Source organism: Schistocerca piceifrons, chromosome 4 (genome assembly GCF_021461385.2).
Source record: "Schistocerca piceifrons isolate TAMUIC-IGC-003096 chromosome 4, iqSchPice1.1, whole genome shotgun sequence".
Lineage (NCBI taxonomy): Eukaryota > Metazoa > Arthropoda > Insecta > Orthoptera > Acrididae > Schistocerca > Schistocerca piceifrons.
The window spans coordinates 121136737-121156049 of record NC_060141.1 but is presented as its reverse complement, the minus strand read 5'-3'; the positions used below and the strand labels follow the sequence as shown (position 1 = coordinate 121156049).

Here is a 19313-nt window from a genome sequence, read left to right as displayed (position 1 = left end):
CTCTGATATCTATATGCTACTATATTTCAGTGTGTATCTATAGTTATTGTTGAAGGTCATTTGAGGTAGACATTCCCTTACCACAAAGAAAGTCGATGGCCTACCATTCCAATCAGTTTCTCATTACATATGTGTGTATCTATGGTAGGAAATAAGTATTCAGAATAAGCTTGCGTGACTGGCATGATATTTCTGCATGATTCATCAGGAAAAAAGAAACTGTTGCACAAAGTTTATGCATTTCATTGGATTTCCAGCTAGCAAAATGAGACATGGAAAAAAAGGAAAACAGTGATGGAAGTAATTTGTTTTCCTTTTTTGTCCTTTTTACAAGACTGCAATAATGACTTAAGGACACTCTTCTGTGTTCTTTCTCCTAGAGGTACTAATCATGCAGCATATTAGCTGGAAATGTACAGTGGAAAACAAATGGCAAATTGAAACTTTTGGCTGATACATAAAACAGAAATGCTTGGATTGTTTAACATGTTGCTCATTGTCTGTGAAAGGCAAGCATCTAGGTTTGAGTTCTTGTAGGCTTAAATTTGTTCTCACCTACACATTTTGGATTGAATCTGAATGCATTTTACATCAATACACAGTGTATAAGGTCAGTCAAATGAAAATGAGACAAATAGGAAAAAAGTAAGTAAACTGTTTATTATTTCTAAAGTAATTGCCATAATTGTTAATGCATTAATCCCACTGTGAGATGAGATGGTCAGTGCCCTCATGGAAAAATGTTTGCCCTTGCCTGTGGAACCACAGTTGTACCCAGGCATGCACTTCTTTTCTTAAGTAAACTGACAGCCACAGATGTCTTTCCTTAGGGCTCCAAAAATATGGAATGCAGAAGTTTCACTGGTAAGCCCTTTCACATCCTTCATACAGTCCCAATTTCTCCCCATGTGATTTTTGAATTTTGGAGCTTTGAAGAAAGAGATTGGTGGCCCTCGATTTGCTTTGGATGAAGAGTTGCATTTCTGGGTGCAATCCTGTTTTTGTAGGTAACCACAAATATTTTTCCATGAAGGCAATGACCGTATAGTATCAGAGTGAGATAAATGTATTAAGAGTTACGGTGATTACTTTTGAAATAATAAACTGTTTACTTACTTTTTTTCCCATCTGTCTCAGCCTTATATTTCATATATTACCAAATATTTGAGAACAGTTAGCATAATATTGGTTTTGTTGTTTGGTCAGGTTTTTCTTTGGAGTCCACAAAAGTTCATTGAAGTGTGATGATTTGCCATTTACATGATCATCCCGTGTACTTCTGCGAGGTGACTTCACAAAATAAGTTACACACTGTTATGACAGGATGAGTAATTTTTACACTTTTATGGAATGCTGCATAGTATTTAAAGTGACACAGATACATATTCACCTAGTCTCTGTAAAACAACAATCTGAACATTCTACTAATCATTCAATTCCTTGAAAATAGAAAGCTGGTCCTCGGCCATGTAGCCATTGGGGAACCACTGTGTCAATGTCCTCATCATCAGAAAATCTAAAATTGCTGTGAATCATCCCTCAATCACCTGGAAATTGTTGTCTATGGTTGATATTGATATCTATCCTTCCATCTCGATCAGCATCACCCATGTCTATGCTGCCTTTGTCAAATTGTTGGCGTCGTTTCTCTACAGCTGGGCGCAACATTGTGTTTGATCCATATACTGCCAGAATTTCATGGTGATTGTGTGTGCAGTTTAGATATTTTGCGAACAGGAATTGTACTTAAATGTAATGTTATGGAATCGAGGAAAGTGAATCAGTTCTCCGGAAGAAATGACTTGTTATAGTTTGACTCAGTTTGTCAGCTTATTGCTTATGAGAGATGATCACACCTGATCACTTTTGAACATACACACTTATACACTTGTGCACTATTTGTGATATACACACACTTAACACACACTTAGCATTACCTCTGGTGTAGTAGATATTGTGACAAAGTGCTGCTCCTGCCTGCATCCTGAATCATGTGGTGGCATCCTGGCTTGTCAGCAATGAATATCGGACCTCAGCTCAGTGACTCACTGGCTTGTCAGCATCTGACATATTCTGTAGCCGTCTCAGCTACTTCTGGGGTCTGCCTAGGGGTAAGTCTTCTGGTTCATTGGCTGGTTTAGTATACTGCTGTTCTAATTTGGCTTTACATAATTCAAATGCACTATGATAGAGCAAAATGGTGATTGGACCTATAATGTATCCACGGAGGTGATTTCAAGGACTTTATATGGGCTTTTCCATGCAATGTAAACTTCTTGGATTGAACGAATAAACAAAGTCTTCAACACAATATTTAGGTATAACATCTCCATGGTCACGTTGAGTGGCCTGATGGAGAAATGCCTGTGGGTTTCAAGCCTTTATGTACTTCATACGTCATTTAGTTTACTAAGTGTCTGATGTGTTCATTGATGCTGCCTCTTGCTGATGTTGCAAAGTAAATGGTGAGGTCATGATGAGGTAGACTATTTGGTAAGGGCTGAGTGTGTTCTGTTGTGGACCTTTGTGTTGTATTTGCTGAGATGTATGGTGTGTCTATGTCCCAAGAATCGTGCTTACCGCCAACACAATTTTCTTAATGGTTTAATGAACTCTTTCGACCTGTCCATTCCTGTTACTGATGCATTGTCCGTAGCTTGTTAATTTTCAGCAACAGGCAAATTTGCTGTAGTAATTTGGAAGTAAAATTGGAGCCTTGGTCACTAACCATGGAAGGTGTGCCATATTTCAAAATCTTGATAATCACACATGCCACAGTTCTTAGCACTTTGGTCCAGGATAGATGTCATTAATAGGTATCTCAAGAAACGACCCAAATTAGTCAAGCTGTAATGATTTCCATTCTTTGGTTTTTGGTAAGGGGCCCGTTTAAGGAACCTGTTCATTCAAAAAATTTGCTTTGTTTCTGGGAGTTCTTACAGAGCTGCTTTGGTTTTGGCCACATCATTTTGCTTATTTCATGAATCACAGCATGAAACATAAATGTAAGCCTTTGGTTTCCAGTTCAGCCACCAATAGTTCTGGGCTACTGACAAATTAGTAACTCTTTTGCCACTGTGCTCTGTCAGTGGAATGTTATGACTTATTTTATCACTTGTTCTTGTAGGCTTTCAGGTATAAAAATATATTTTCTCCTTAGCTGTGCTGTTGTAAAGTATTCCATCAACAATTTCAAAATTGGGATCTTGTTTCCAGGTTGAATCTTGTGTGTTAATGAATTCCTCTTCCCTGCCAACTGTGAATATTTTCCTGCTTGATCCATCTGCATTGCTGTGCAGCTTTCCAGGTCGACAAACTACTTTCAATTGGTACTCATTTCAATGCAAGGCTGCTGCTGGGATCCTTAGGGTTTAGAAGCTATTTCAGTGCTGCACGATCTGTTACTACAGTGAATTATCAGTCGGGTAAGAAAACTAAACTGTAATTTATGCCATAGACAACTGTAACTAATTACTTTTCTGTTGTCTAGTAAATGAATTTGGTTGATTTCAGGAGATGAGGAGTGAATGAAATTAGGCACTCTTCTCTGTTGATTTATTGTGATAAAGACCACCCCGACTGCAAAATTACTAGTAGCCAATATGGGAACTGTTGTCAAAGCTATTTTCAGAGCTTTCATTGACTGCTAAGTAAAACCTGCTCCTTCTTTGTGCAGTTGAGTGATTGGATATGCTATGCTGAATAACTCATCGTTAAAAATTCGCAAGGCCCAGAAATGCCTGCAGCTCTTTCACATTTGTCAATTCTGGATATTCGTCACAACTTTTTAAATTAGATTCAGCTCGATCTGTTGTTATCCTATGTCCTAAATATTCTACTTCAGTTACAGCAAAATGAAACTTTTACACGGATAGGGAATGATTGGCACTGCTCAGTCCCTCAAATACTGCTCTTAGTAACGTTATCAAGGTAAACCAGAAATTGTGTGAATACGAATCCTCTGAGGACAGTATCGCACCTGTAGTTGTTAAAAAATGTGTTTTAGCTCTGTCATCTGGATGTACCTGGTGCTTAAATCAGATTCACCGAAGATTTTGCACAAATCAAGATAATTCAAAGAGTGTATGAGATTTAGTATCGGATGAATATCTGGTAACACTGGAGCATTCATCTTCCTGTGATCAGCGCAAAACCTGTAATGCTGTTCCCATGTATGTGATTTTTTTTTCTTGATAATTGCTATGACGGATGTTCACCTTGGATCTGGTTGGTTCTGTGGGCTTAGTGAATCCCACTTCCAGCTGTTCGACCAAGGATAAGTTGTGTTGTTGTTGTGGTCTTCAGTCCTGAGACTGCATTGATGCAGCTCTCCACGCTACTCTATCCTGTGCAAGCTTCTTCATCTCCCAGTACCTACTGCAACGTACATCCTTCTGAATCTGCTTAGTGTATTCATCTCTTGGTCTCCCTCTACGATTTTTACCCTCCACGCTGCCCTCCAATACTAAACTGGTGATTCCTTGATGCCTCAGAACATGTCCTCCCATCTGATCCCTTCTTCTAGTCAAGTTGTGCCACAAACTTCTCTTCTCCCCAATCCTATTCAATACTTCCTCATTAGTTATGTGATCTACCCATCTAATCTTCAGCATTCTTCTGTAGCACCACATTTCGAAAGCTTCTATTCTCTTCTTGTCCAAACTATTTATTGTCCATGTTTCACTTCCATACATGGCTACACTCCATACAAATACTTTCAGAAACGACTTCCTAACACTTAAATCTATACTCGATGTTAACAAATGTCTCTTCTTCAGAAATGCTTTCCTTGCCATTGCCAGTCTACATTTTATATCCTCTCCACTTCGACCATCATCAGTTATTTTGCTCCCCAAATAGCAAAACTCATTTACCACTTTAAGCATCTCATTCCCTAAGCATCACCCAATTTAATTCGACTTCATTCCATTGTGCTCGTTTTGCTTTTGTTGATGTTCATCTTATGTCCTCATTTCAAGACACTGTCCATTCCGTTCAACTGTTCTTCCAAGTCCTTTGCTGTCTCTGACAGAATTACGATGTCATCGGCGAACCTCAAGGTTTTTATTTCTTCTCCATGGATTTTAATACCTGCTCCGAATTTTTCTTTTGTTTCCTCCACTGCTTTCTCAATATACAGATTGAATAACATCGGGGAGAGGCTACAACCCTGTCTCACTCCCTTCCCACCCACTGCTTCCCTTTCATGCCCCTCGACTCTTATGACTGCCATCTGGTTTCTGTACAAATTGTAAATAGCCTTTCGCTCCCTGTATTTGACCCCTGCCACATTCAGAATTTCAAAGAGAGTACTCCAGTGAACATTGTCAAAAGCTTTCTCTAAGTCTGCAAATGCTAGAAACGTTGGTTTGCCTTTCCTTAATCTATTTTCTAAGATAAGTCGTAGGGTCAGTATTGCCTCACGTGTTGCAATATTTCTACGGAATCCAAACTGATCTTCCCCGAGGTCGGCTTCTACCAGTTTTTCCATTCGTCTGTAAAGAATTTGCGTTAGTATTTTGCAGCTGTGACTTATTAAACTGATAGTTTGGTAATTTTCACATCTGTCAACACCTGCTTTCTTTGGGATTGGAATTATTATATTCTTCTTGAAGTCTGAGGGTATTTCACCTGTCTCATACATCTTGCTCACCAGATGGTAGACTTTTGTCAGGACTGGCTCTCCCAAGGCTGTCAGTAGTTCTAATGGAATGTCGTCTACTCCCGGGGCCTTGTTTCGACTCAGGTCTTTCAGTGCTCTGTCAAACTCTTCACGCAGTATCATATCTTCCATTTCATCTTCATCTACATCCTCTTCCATTTCCATAATATTATCCTCAAGTACATCGCCCTTGTATAGACCCTCTATATACTCCTTCCACCTTTCTGCTTTCCCTTCTTTGCTTAGAACGGGGTTTCCATCTGAGCTCTTGATATTCATACAAGTGGTTCTCTTTTCTCCAAAGGTCTCTTTAATTTTCCTGTAGGCAGTATCTATCTTACCCCTAGTGAGATAAGCCTCCACATCCCTGCTTAGCTATTTTGCACTTCCTGTCGATCTCATTTTTGAAACGTTTGTATTCTTTTTGCCTGCTACGTTTACTGCATTTTTATGTTTTCTCCTTTCATCAATTATATTCAATATTTCTTCTGTTACCCAAGGATTTCTACTAGCCCTCGTCTTTTTACCTACTTGATCCTCTGCTGCCTTCACTACTTCATCCATCAAAGCTACCCATTCTTCTTCTACTGTATTTCTTTCCCCCCATTCTTGTCAATTATTCCCTTATGCTCTCCCTGAAACTCTATCTCTGGTTTAGTCAGTTTATCCAGGTCCCATCTCCTTAAATTCCCACCTTTTTGCAGTTTCTTCAGTTTTAATCTACAGTTCATAACCAATAGATTGTGGTCAGAGTCCACATCTGCCCCTGGAAATATCTTACAATTTAAAACCTGGTTCCTAAATCTCTGTCTTACCATTATATAATCTATCTGAAACCTGTCAGTATCTCCAGGCTTCTTCCATGTATACAATCTTCTTTTATGATTCTTGAACCAAGTGTTAGGTATGATTAAGTTATGCTCTGTGCAGAATTCTACCAGGAGGCTTCCTCTTTCATTTCTTACCCCCAATCCATATTCACCTACTACGTTTCCTTCTCTCCCTTTTCCTAGTGATGAATTCCAGTCACCCATGACTGTTAAATTTTCGTCTCCTTTCACTATCTGAATAATTTCTTTTATCTCATCATACATTTCTTCAATTTCTTTGCCATCTGCAGAGCTAGTAGGCATATAAACTTGTACTACTGTGGTAGGCTTGGGCTTCGTATCTATCTTGGCCACAATAATGCGTTCACTATGCTGTTTGTAGTAGCTTACCCGCATTCCTATTTTCCTATTCATTATTAAACCTACTCCTGCATTACCCCTAATTGATTTCGTATTTATAACTCTGTAGTCACTTGACCAGAAGTCTTGTTCCTCCTGCCACCGAACTTCACTAATTCCCACTATATCTAACTTTAACCTATCCATTTACCTTTTTAAATTCTCTAACCTACCTGCCTGATTAAGGGATCTGACATTCCACGCTCCGATCCGTAGAACGGCAGTTTTCTTTCTCCTGATAACGACATCCTCTTGAGTAGCCCCCGCCTGGAGATCCGAATGGGGGACCATTTTACCTCCGAAATATTTTACCCAAGAGGATGCCATCATCATTTAACCATACAGTAAAGCTGCATGCCCTCGGGAAAAATTACGGCCGTAGTTTCCCCTTGCTTTCAGCCGTTTGCAGTACCAGCACAGCAAGGCCGTTTAGGTTAGTGTTACAAGGCCAGATCAGTCAATCATTCAGACTGTTGCCCCTGCAACTACTGAAAAGGCTGCTGTCCCTCTTCAGGAACCACACGTTTGTCTGGCCCCTCCGTTGTGGTTGCACCTACGATACGGCTTCTGTATCGCTGAGGCACGCAAGCCTCCCCACCAATGGCAAGGTCCACAGTTCATGGGGAAAGCAAGGATAAGTGTCTATATGGAATTCTGTTTGCTCATTGAGTGATGGGTACTGCTTCTCCTATATGTATCCTTTGTTGAACTAAAGGGGTTGCTGGAAGATTGTGCTGTTCTCAAAACATATTGGAGAAGGCAAGTAGCAGTGAGTGATAAATGAGTGAAATGGTTCAGTTGCTTTGTCAGTTAATTTCTTCACACTGTCTTAAGGTGGACAATAATTAACAACCTACATGTCTTGTTCGTTAATAGGTACTTCAGTTTCATCTTATGCACTGTATTCAGTATTGCTGCAACAACAGTTTCTTGTGGTAGTTCCACTTCAGTGTTACTCATATTAGTAATGCTTGCTGGAATATGCAATTCTTATTTGGCTCTTCTTTAATAACACTGACAGTTCTTGCTGCACAGCTGTGTCTCTGATGTAGCAAGTTACCATTCAGTATGTGTCTGTTAACAACACATTACTTCCCCGTACTATGGCATCTTCATGTCAGTATACAGAGTTTTTCCTGTTCGCAGGGTGTTGCACTCACATTCAGCCAAATGTACAGGGATTCGGAACAGCAGAACTGCATCGCTACTTGATTTGTGCATTATCTTAGTAGCACTAACATTCCTTTGAGTCTGATCTTTAGAGTTTGTCACGAACCCGCTCTACTGTGCAGGAAAAGTTATCTCCATAAGGACACCGTTACGGTGTGGCTAATGGCTGTATAGTACTTTAGTAGAGCTGGCCATGATGTCTCCTTTGTTGATGCTGCTGAGTCTGCATTGTCCATGTGGTTTCTCGCTGTCTAGGCGATGATTCCTTTGCTGCTCTGGGTCCAAGAAAAGGTGCGGGTTTTTTAATTATTACTGGACTGTCGAAAAATGACGCAGTATTCCACGGTTTCTTTGTATCAAAAACACATTTATTGCCAAAACTATATACACAACTACACTCAACCATGGCCAACACTCAAGTGGCCGAAAACCCGTTGTAGACCAAAGATCACGATCATAAGCTACAAAGAACATACAGTTCCAATATCGATTATTGATCGCAACACCTAACTTAGTATTATCTTAAGCAAAAGCTTTTTTAACACGACTTCAGTGTATAATAAAATAAAATGACGTCTATTTGTCAGTTCCATTACAATAGCCCCCCAAGAATTTTGTAAGTATGAAAATGCGAACAAAATTCTGACACCAGAATAATGGAACTGCCAAGAATATGTTTTTAAATAAATTAAAATTTTTAATAGGACTGTTTCCTTTGAATTATGCTAACACTGAAATTGTTATACTCAGTAAAGGAAAACATACAATTTTTAACCTTAGAGTAAATGAAATATGAAAGAAGATTCACAATTTTCACTTAGAAGGGTCCATAATGTTGTAGCACTTCACATGAAACCATTGAAAGACTGTAACTTTTAACTCCAGGCTTGTTTTATTTTCTTTTGTTGCCCACTTTTCACACTACTCACAGTCTGTCCCACATTGTCCATCTGCACATAGGTGGCTTCCGTTAAAAGGTCTGATTTCTGCTTGTCCTGCAGTGCGTCTGTTTCCAAAGCTTAGCTGTTTGTATCGCTTCATTGACTATAAAGCCATGTTATCTAAAAATCACATACAGAGATCACCTTTTGGTTACATAATGTTTATATGTAAGTACATGGTTAGGATACATAGTTAACCTTCTGGTAATGTTTATCTAGTGGGAGAAGTTTACAGTATCTGTCTGAGTAATACTACACAGATATGAACTGGTCAAAAAAAAGATTCTTTAAATACTAATAAATTCAATAAACATGTAATACAAATGCATTAACATATTGGGTGTAAAATATCTTATCACAGAGACATTACTCCAAGGATAAAAAAATTCAATTGTTTTCAAAAGTAAAGTTACAGGCAGTTTGTTACGAGGATTCATATTCACAGTAAAAGTGCAAAGGTAGAATCATGGATGAAAGTTTTGGAATGGTATGTATTTATCAAAATTAAAAAATATTACTGCCTTTGCATTTGCAGTGGTTGAGAGAGAAATATACAGTAAATCATGTGGTTTACTGAAAATGATTGTCTCCTTGTAGAGTTGGACATTTCAAGCACTTATGTGTGTAGTAATTAGGACTCTGCCTTTAAGAGTAAAAAATTTAAAAAACTTAATTGTTGCAAGACAGATTTAGTGCTGATTAGTGGCTTGCATTTTACATGACGTCTCAACAAGTGTGGTGTGAGAGTTACACAAACTAAAATTACACAAATTATTAAACATCAATCAAATTGCATAAACATACAGAAATATCAAAAACTAACATGGCTAGAATATTACACAGAAAATTCATTGCAAACACTTCATACAGTGAATACATATTAAACAAATAATAAACATTTTCAAGGGCACAAAACTGTATCAAAATCAGACAATTTTTTATATACAAAATTTCTAGTGAAAAACTTTTGTTTGAGTCACCTTTTAACTTTCTCGGGCTAGTCGTATCCCTTTTGTTTATACAATTTCAACGAAACAATATTCCTCAGCCCGAGAACTTTCCTGGATTTAGGATACACCAACCGGTATGCATTTGGGTGTGGATGCTCTGCAATCTCGAATGGACCCATGTATATATCAAAGAATTTCTTTATTTCAGAAGTTAGAATTTTTGATTTCTCATGTGTTTTTACTAAAACATAATCTCCTACTTTAAACTTGGATGCTTTGATCTTGCCATCATCTCGTCTTTTTCTAATTTCCCCCTGTTTTATCATTGTTTCTTTGACTATGGCTTCACGTTCATGCATAGTCATCATTGTACATGGTAGAAATTCTATGAGTTCAGTGATAATGTTGTCTGGTTTTAGATGAAACATAATTTCATAAGGTGAAAATCCTGTGGAAGTGTGCTGCAAGCTGTTCATAACATCTTCAAACTCTCGTACATGGTCGTACCATGTAGGATGTTTGACTGCAATATGTACGACATAAGCCACCAATCTCACGCATATACCTCTCAGCTGGGTTTGACGATGGATTATATACAGATATTTGAACATGTTTGATTCCCGATTTATCAACAAAGGCTTTCCAAACTTTTGACGAAAACTGAGAACCGTTATCCGACAAGATTGCTTTTGGTTTACCAACATTTAAGAAATAGTCTTTTTCAACTTTTGTAACTATCTCTTTACCTGTGGCTTTTCTGACAGGATACAACTTGATTAGTTTAGTAAATACATCTACCATGACAAAAATGTAGCAGTGGCCACTCCTACTCCTTGGAAGAGGCCCACAGAAATCGACAGCAACTAAGTCTAGAGGTTGTACAGGAATAATGTTTTGCATTTCACCTTGAGATTTTCTGTTACTTACTTTGACTCGTTGGCACTTATCACAAGTTGACAATTCTTTTCTAACTTTCTTGGCCATATTGTAGAGTATATGTTTTCTTGTAATTTCTGCATACACTTCTGTATGCCACAATGACCATAGCTCTCATGAGTATATCTAATTAACCTCTCAGCTTCCTCCTCAGGCCAGCACAGTTTCCAATTGTCCGAGTCTTCGTCAGTTCTCCTAAACAGAGTACCTTTAAACACCTTATAGTACTTATCTAATTTTTCATAGTTCTTTTTCCCTAAACAGCTCTTTACTAATTTCCAATTTGCATCACGGTTCTGGTTCCTCCTGATTTTATCACACAATTATCTAACAACTTTTTCATCTGGGACCCTTTTAATATACCTCATTTTAAACTGATTTTCTTCATTCTGATCAAAAATTTCTGTTTCCCCTCCTACTGGTAGCCTTGATAGAGCATCCGCAACTATGTTGTCAGTGCCTTTAATATACTTAATTTCAAAGTTGAATTGTTGTAAATACAACGCCCATCTTGTAAGCCTATCATGATAGAGCTTGCATTCCTGTATATAGCTTAAGGCTTTATGATCAGAGTATACTATTACCTTATGTCCAAGTAAATAGGTCCTGAATTTTGAAAATGACCACTGTATGGCTAATAGCTCTTTTTCTGTTACTGTATAGTTCTTTTCATGCTTCAGTAACATTCTGCTTGCAAATGCAATTGTAGCATGAACTGTCTCCCCATTGACTTCTTTTACTTGAAATAATTCAGCACCTAGCCCATAATCACTGCTGTCAGTATGTAAACAGAAAGGTAAATTGAAATCTGGTCTGTGTAACGGGTTCTGGTTATTCAGTTCCTTTTTTATTATGTCGAAAGCCTCTTGGCAATCTTTACTCCATATCCAAACAGTGTCCTTCTTTAACAAGTTACTTAGACAGGGTGTGTTTAAGCTTTGTTTACTTACAAATTTTCTGTAGAAGCCACATAGCCCATAAAATGATTTCAGTTGTTTTCTGTTACGGGGTATAGGAAACTCTGCAATAGCTTTAATTTTGTCTGGATCAGCCAAAATTCCTTTTTCTGTTATGACATGTCCCAAAAATTTTAACTCAGGTACTGCAAATTTGCACTTTTCTAGTTTTAGTGTCATTCCCCCTCTTCTAAGTTTCTCACATGCCTGTCTTAAAAGCCCAAGATGCTCATTCCAATCTTGTCCAGTTACTAAAATGTCATCTACATAAATCACTAATTTGGATACAAGTTCCTGCCCAAGCACATGGTCTAAAGCTCTAATGAATTCTGCTACCGATGAGTTCAAGCCAAATAGGACTACACAATACTGATAGCAACGGCCATTGTAAAGAAAAGCAGTGGATTTCCTAGATTTGGGTGCCAGGGGTACTTGGTGAAAGCCTGAGGTTAAGTCTAGACTTGACATTAATTTTATGTCCTTGAACTTGTGCAACAGCTCATCAATGTTTTCAGGGTGGTCTGTTTCCCTGTATAAGATCTTGTTTAAAGGCCTGGAGTCAAGAACTATTCTCACTCCCCCACCCCTCTTTGACACAACTACCAGAGGGTTATTATAAGCACTGATACTCCTTTCAATAATGCCACACACTTCCATCTTATGTAATTCTTTCTCAACTGCTGTACGTTTTGCTATGGGCACACCATATGGTTTTATGACAAATGGGTCATGTGGTCTTACTTGCAAAGTACATTCGTAACCCCTAACTTTCCCTGGAATGTTGCTAAAGACATCACTGTATTCCCATAACAAAGACTCCAGTTCCTGTTTTTGCTCATTGCTTAGACCGCTAGCTTCGGAAATCTTTGTGTTTACCAGTGTGTTGAAATCTACTTCACTTAAAACTAGCTCTGTTATGTGTTTGTCAACATATCTTTTCTCCTTTACAAGATTTATAGTGTTAAATTTATCATTACACAAACTGTATTTGATCTGACAAACTCGGTGGAGATACACCCCCCATTTGGTGTTGTTATGATAAGTTTTTGTCCTCCCCAGTCAAATCTTGCATCTACACTCTGAATCCATGACATCCCAAGAATACAGTCCTCACTGAGGCCTGGTATAATTAGGCATCCATGTGTAAATGTGACTCCCTCAATTGTAAAAGATAACAAAGTTTGTCTTTTCACAGTTTTACTATGTTTTCCTGTAGCCCCTCTTATTTTCACCCCAATGACTGGCATTTCAATGTAATCTTTCTCGCACTTCAGCTTTTTGCTTAGAATTTCAGATATTCCTGACACCTGACTCCCTGTGTCTATAAGGCACTTGCCTTCCCAGGTACCAACTTTTGCTCTAAGAACGGACTACCTATATCATCACCTTTTTCAGGCTGAACATATTCATACAATAAATCATTTTGAATTTCACTGAAACAATGACTTTCTGACTTACAAGTACCTATATTACTGTCACCTTTATTATCTACGGTCATTACATTAATACACACATCATTAGCACTGTCGCTTGCATTGATAATTTCATTGATCCAAATATTTTCACCCATATAACATTGCTCACCACTAAGGTATTTATCCTTCAGTTGTTCAACAATAATATGTTTAGTGTTTTGCCACCAATCAGGATATAATATTTGAGACATATTAAGAATCATTTTTCTAAAATTGCTATCATTTTTAATTGCATCACTATTTAGCGACATATTATAAAGAAATAATTCACCTTTGTTCATTGCAAATGGTAGCCTACTTGCACAGTCAGTTTTACTGTTCAGGGAATCTTTATCAACTGCCCAGGTTCCTTCATAAGATGTTGGATTACAGAGCCTATTGGTTGTGACACTAGCATTAACACCACTTAAACTGTTAATAACATCCTTGGGTACATCTACAACATGCATATCAGTTTCTCCCACAACACCTAATGCCTCCATTTCCTCTTTCAAGCAAACAAAATGTTTTTCACCATCATCAAGTATCATTAAATCTTCATTTTCCCAAATACTACAATCATCAACCTCTCTCTCCCGAAAACTTAAAATGTTGCTTTCACACCCAAGTTTGCTCATTAAATCAGTGTCAACAATTTGCTCACCTGGTTCCTTCATCAGTGCATCAATTCCTAAATCATTTAAATCGTTAACCTGCTGGTCCTCTGACAAACTACAAGCTTCTGCCCATTCATAAAATTCAACTAAGTCAATTATTTTCTGTGGCTCTTTATTATAACCAATGTGTTCATTCTTAACAGGTACTGTGTTTAGAGGGTAGTACACATTCATAAGATAACTACTCATTACTTGAGACGTATCTCTTGGTGCAACGTAGTCACTGTTATTGGTCCATCTATTATCTATGCTTTTCGCCCCTACCTTGTGGACCGACAATGGAGCGCATGCTAGCTTTTTACTTCATGACTTCCCATAGCATTTTCGCTCCTGGTGTCACTATGTTCACGCCAATTCCTGTTTTCAGACTCCCTGTTATTACTTCTGTTTCAATTGTTCCCAGATTGTCCTCTTGAATGGAAATTATAGTTTTCCCTTGAATGGAAATTATTATTAATATTGTGACTATTTTGTTCCCTATGATGAAAACTATGGTTGTTAGGCCTACCGTTTTCCCTCCTGTTAAAATTAGTGTTTCCCCAACTATGATCCCCACCTCTTTGTGCGTGATTGAAATAGTTTTTTGGTTTCCCCACTGTGTCTATAATCCTGTCAAGTTTGTCCACATAGTTTAAAAATTGTTCAATGTTGTCATCTGGTCCATACACTAGGTCCCATTGCACATCTGTTGGCAACCTTCTCTTTAAAGCATCTATCTGTGTGAGCTCATCAAAGGGTTTACTCAAATGTACAAGTTTCTTCAGTTGATTCTTACAAAACTGTTTCATAGTCCCCTGTGTTTCTCTATAATTTGGTCCATTCAGAAACTCGCTCTTTATCCTGGCTTGTTCAGTTTCTGACCAGAACCGTTTTAAGAACTCAATTTCAAATTCTGCATAAGACATGTCCATAGAAAAATTTTGATTGGCCCATGGCAAAGATTCCCCCTCCAAAAATTTTTTAACAAACTTAATTTTGAAACTTTCACTCATATTGGGCAAAAAATTGTCTCTACAACTCTGCAGAAAGTCAACAGGATGCAAACTACACTCATTAGAAAAGTTTTTAAATGGAATATTGGATAATAAGGTACATGTGTTCATAGAAAAATTTTTGTTAGCTACATCATTGCTAAATATTTCAAACTTTTGGTTTAACTCTGATACTGTACTTTTTAATTCACTAACATCTGTCTTAGTTTCAATCTCGTGGAGTTTTACTGTGTTACTGACTGTTTCCACTTTATCATTCACAACATTTAGTTTCGAGTCTACTCTACTTTCAAGATCTACTGCCACAGCTTTTACATTTACACAAACTGTATCTATTTGACTATTAACATTAACAAAACACTTTGCATTTTTCTGTCTGTGACCAGTTTATTTTTTACAGACTGAATTTTGTTACTCAGACTAGATTTTACTTCTCCCACTTTAGATTCTACCGCCAAAATCTTTGTTTCTGCCTTGCTAAGTTTCTTGTCTATCATTGATATATCGTTGCGAAGTTTATTACCCCAAAGTAAGACATTATCAAATTTTTTGTTCATAGCTCCCTCTAGACGTGACACTTTCTGATTTATAACACGAAAACTGTCCGCGACCGTGTGATTCATGCTTTGCAATTGTTCTTCATTAGCTTGTAAGCGGGCTGCAACAGTCTGATTTAAAGCTAACGATTGTTCCATCATTTGTAACAACGATTTAATGTCCGATGTCTCACGTTCTGATGAATTAAGACTTTGATCCGCTTCTTTGACTGACTCATCTTCCGTTTTTATCGGCATGTCTACGTCCCCAAAGACTAACAAATTTTCACAATCCTGCTCGGATTCAGCACCACTTTCCTCTTTCACAATGGTCATTTTCGTGAAATTTCACACACAAAATAATAAAAGGAATAAACAGCACTACACAAATGTACTTATCTTTTAAGTCTGGGTCCTCACACGTGTCGTCAGTCCACTTTACTGCTTCGTTTCGTGTCCCTTGACTTCCATGTATAGCACTTCTTCGTACCACGTGGTCATTAGACTTCTGCACAACAGATTTCGTCAATCCAGTACATATAAATGTCTTAATCCCGGCAAAGAGCCCCCAGTAGTCATGAACCCGCTCTACTGTGCAGGAAAAGTTATCTCCATAAGGACACCGTTACGGTGTGGCTAATGGCTGTATAGTACTTTAGTAGAGCTGGCCATGATGTCTCCTTTGTTGATGCTGCTGAGTCTGCATTGTCCATGTGGCTTCTCGTTGTCTAGGCGATGATTCCTTTGCTGCTCTGGGTCCAAGAAAAGGTGCGGGTTTTTTAATTATTACTGGACTATCGAAAAATGACGCAGTATTCCACGGTTTCTTTGTATCAAAAACACATTTATTGCCAAAACTATATACACAACTACACTCAACCGTGGCCAACACTCAAGTGGCCGAAAACCCGTTGTAGACCAAAGATCACGGTCATAAGCTACAAAGAACATACAATTCCAATATCGATTATTGATCGCAACACCTAACTTGGTATTATCTTAAGCAAAAGCTTTTTTAACACGACTTTAGTGTATAATAAAATAAAATGACGTCTGTTTGTCTGTTACATTACAAGTTCACGATAATTGTTATGAGCGAACGGGATTCTCTTTCTTCTATACTGATCAGAGTGTGGTTAGCTACCATGAAATACAACTTTAATATACCTTCACAGCATTTTTCTCTACTCCGTATCACAAGCATTTCCATCATGTAATCATCTTGGCCTGTCACAAAGCCAGTCAGAACTTTTCCACAATTGTGCACGTGGTTGCCATTTAACCCTTCAATTGTACAGGTTGCTTGCCACCAACTTTTGTCCTTGAATATTTTGCACCACATCCAAAAAAGGAAACATATTTTTCCCCTGGTAAATTGTGTTGGCAAGGAGGCCTTTGGAATAGTGGAGCTCACAATAACTAATATTTCTTGGGGAAAGGGGGGGGGGGGCAGTGGTAAAGGAGTGGCCCTTTGTCCCATCAGCTTTTGGTGTACTCCTCCAAAAGCTCTTCACTTTCAGTCTTGTGTTCCCTTCTTACACTTTCAAACTGCGTGTCCTTCTACTCTGCAGGTAAACGTCAAATGCTTTTCATATGAGAAGTTGTACTTTATTGCCTGTTCTCATGATAGCTGATTTCCCACAATTTGTGATTAATTTGAGGTCTCTGTAGCTCTTCAAAAAATTGAATTGCTGTTTATATTGCTTCTCCATTTGTTTTACAACATGCCAATCGTACTACTCAGTCGAGTTCAACCTGGAGCCCTTTCAGAAAATGTATCTAATGCCATTTGTCCAGAGCTTCTAACAGTTTTGTCCCATTGTGTGAATTGTCTTCCTGAGCTCATACATATTAGCATTAGTTTTTCTAATGCAATTCACAAATTATTGGGTGGATTCTCTGTCCAAAATAAGCATACTATGCAGTTGTGTCATGTAAAACCTCACAGTGTTTTTCCTCTTGTAGTGTGACTGTTTAAAATTGCAATAAGTAACTGCATGACTGGACATAGAATCAAGTGTAATAAAGTCAAGTACTTCATCTTGGATTGACAATTTGGCCACAGTTTCTTTGTCAGAGTTTCTCCAAGATGCTAAATTTGCTGCATTCTCAAGTTTACTGAAAGCATGTGAACATACTTATCTGATCTTTTATGAAAAACTAGAACTGTGCACTTTCATTGGTCATACTCCGAGGCAGCTATTTACTTGACCTGCGTCCTTTCTACCTCTCGTAGCTCCTTTTAACTGACAAATTTCTGAGTGTTATTGCTCTGTAAGCTTGTAAATCCACACCTTGCTGTGTATCTGTCATTACTGATTATCCGGATTCTCCAGTTAATAAAAATTTGTCATCATTGCAATTCACATACCCACCAAGCAAAGCCAGTGTTTGCGGCACTCCTGTCTTCACTGCTGGGTCTTGCTCTGCTGCATTACTGAAGAAAAATGCTTCAATGGAAGAATGTTGTCTGCATCAGCCTACATTTGGATACCACACACAAATTTTCACAAACATTACTGGTCACTGCTTCACCCAATGGAAACTTGTCAGTTTTCTTCCCTCCTCAGGAGTAGTGATGGGTAAAGGAACACTGAGGGTCCTACATCGGCCAACATTTTATGTGGTACATCATGCAGAATGAGCAGTGGTGGTTGTGGGCTCATGAAGAGTAAGCAAGTGATCGATACTAATAGCAAATAGTCCAGTTATTGCTCATGTCTACTGACTTAACCTGGTACTGATGTCAGTGGTGGCAACAACACCACAACAGACAACCAGCAACTTTGATTCTACACAGACAGCTTTTTGGGACTAAAATGGAGTCAGCTGACAGGAATGTGCATACTGAATGCTATGAGGAGACACTCCCACCCTACTTCTGTGGGCTCTTCCACTTCTGAAATTTTGTGTATTGAATGTGGAAAATTTTAAGTTTTAATACATGATTTGTTTATTGGTTCAAGTCTTCAACAGATCTGTATTTACTTATTTCTGAATACAAAATATTACTTTTGATAAAGATACTATAAGGATATACATCAAGCATACTGAAACATCAGTCTTTGTTATAATTGATGATCTACATTTTAAAATTTGGTGTGGTTATTACTGGAGTTCAGATTTACATAAAATGACATAAAATCTTAAAACTTTACAATTTTATGCCATGAACACAAAGAATAAAATTGTTCCATGGCTGCATTTGGACATGACAGAATCAAACTTCCTGGCAGATTAAAACTGTGTGCTCGACCGAGACTCGAACTCGGGACCTTTGCCTTTTGCGGGCAAGTGCTCTACCATATGAGCTACCGAAGCACGACTCAGGCCCGGTACTCACAGCTTTACTTCTGCCAGTACCTCGTCTCCTACCTTCCAAACTTTACAGAAGCTCTCCTGCGAAACTTGCAGAACTAGCACTCCTGAAAGAAAGGATATTGCGGAGACATGGCTTAGCCACAGCCTGGGGGATGTTTCCAGAATGAGATTTTCCCTCTGCAGCGGAGTGTGCGCTGATAAAGTTTGGAAGGTAGGAGACGAGGTACTGGCAGAAGTAAAGCTGTGAGTACCGGGCGTGAGTCGTGCTTCGGTAGCTCAGATGGTAGAGCACTTGCCCGCGAAAGGCAAAGGTCCCGAGTTCGAGTCTCGGTCGGGCACACAGTTTTAATCTGCCAGGAAGTTTCATATCAGCGCACACTCCGCTGCAGAGTGAAAATCTCATTATGACAGAATCAGTTGTACATTCATTATTTCAGCATATTTATCTCAAAAAAGGAATCAAAAAAGAATTAATTTAACCTCACATCA

At 38.3% G+C, this 19313-nt stretch overlaps 1 protein-coding gene across 4 annotated transcripts in view; it reads left to right on the top strand.

Annotated features, from left to right (window-relative positions):
- LOC124794696 (glycerol kinase-like) overlaps positions 1-19313 on the top strand; it is a 164887-nt gene that overhangs the window by 77694 nt on the left and 67880 nt on the right. The gene's annotated exons all lie outside the window — the stretch shown is intronic.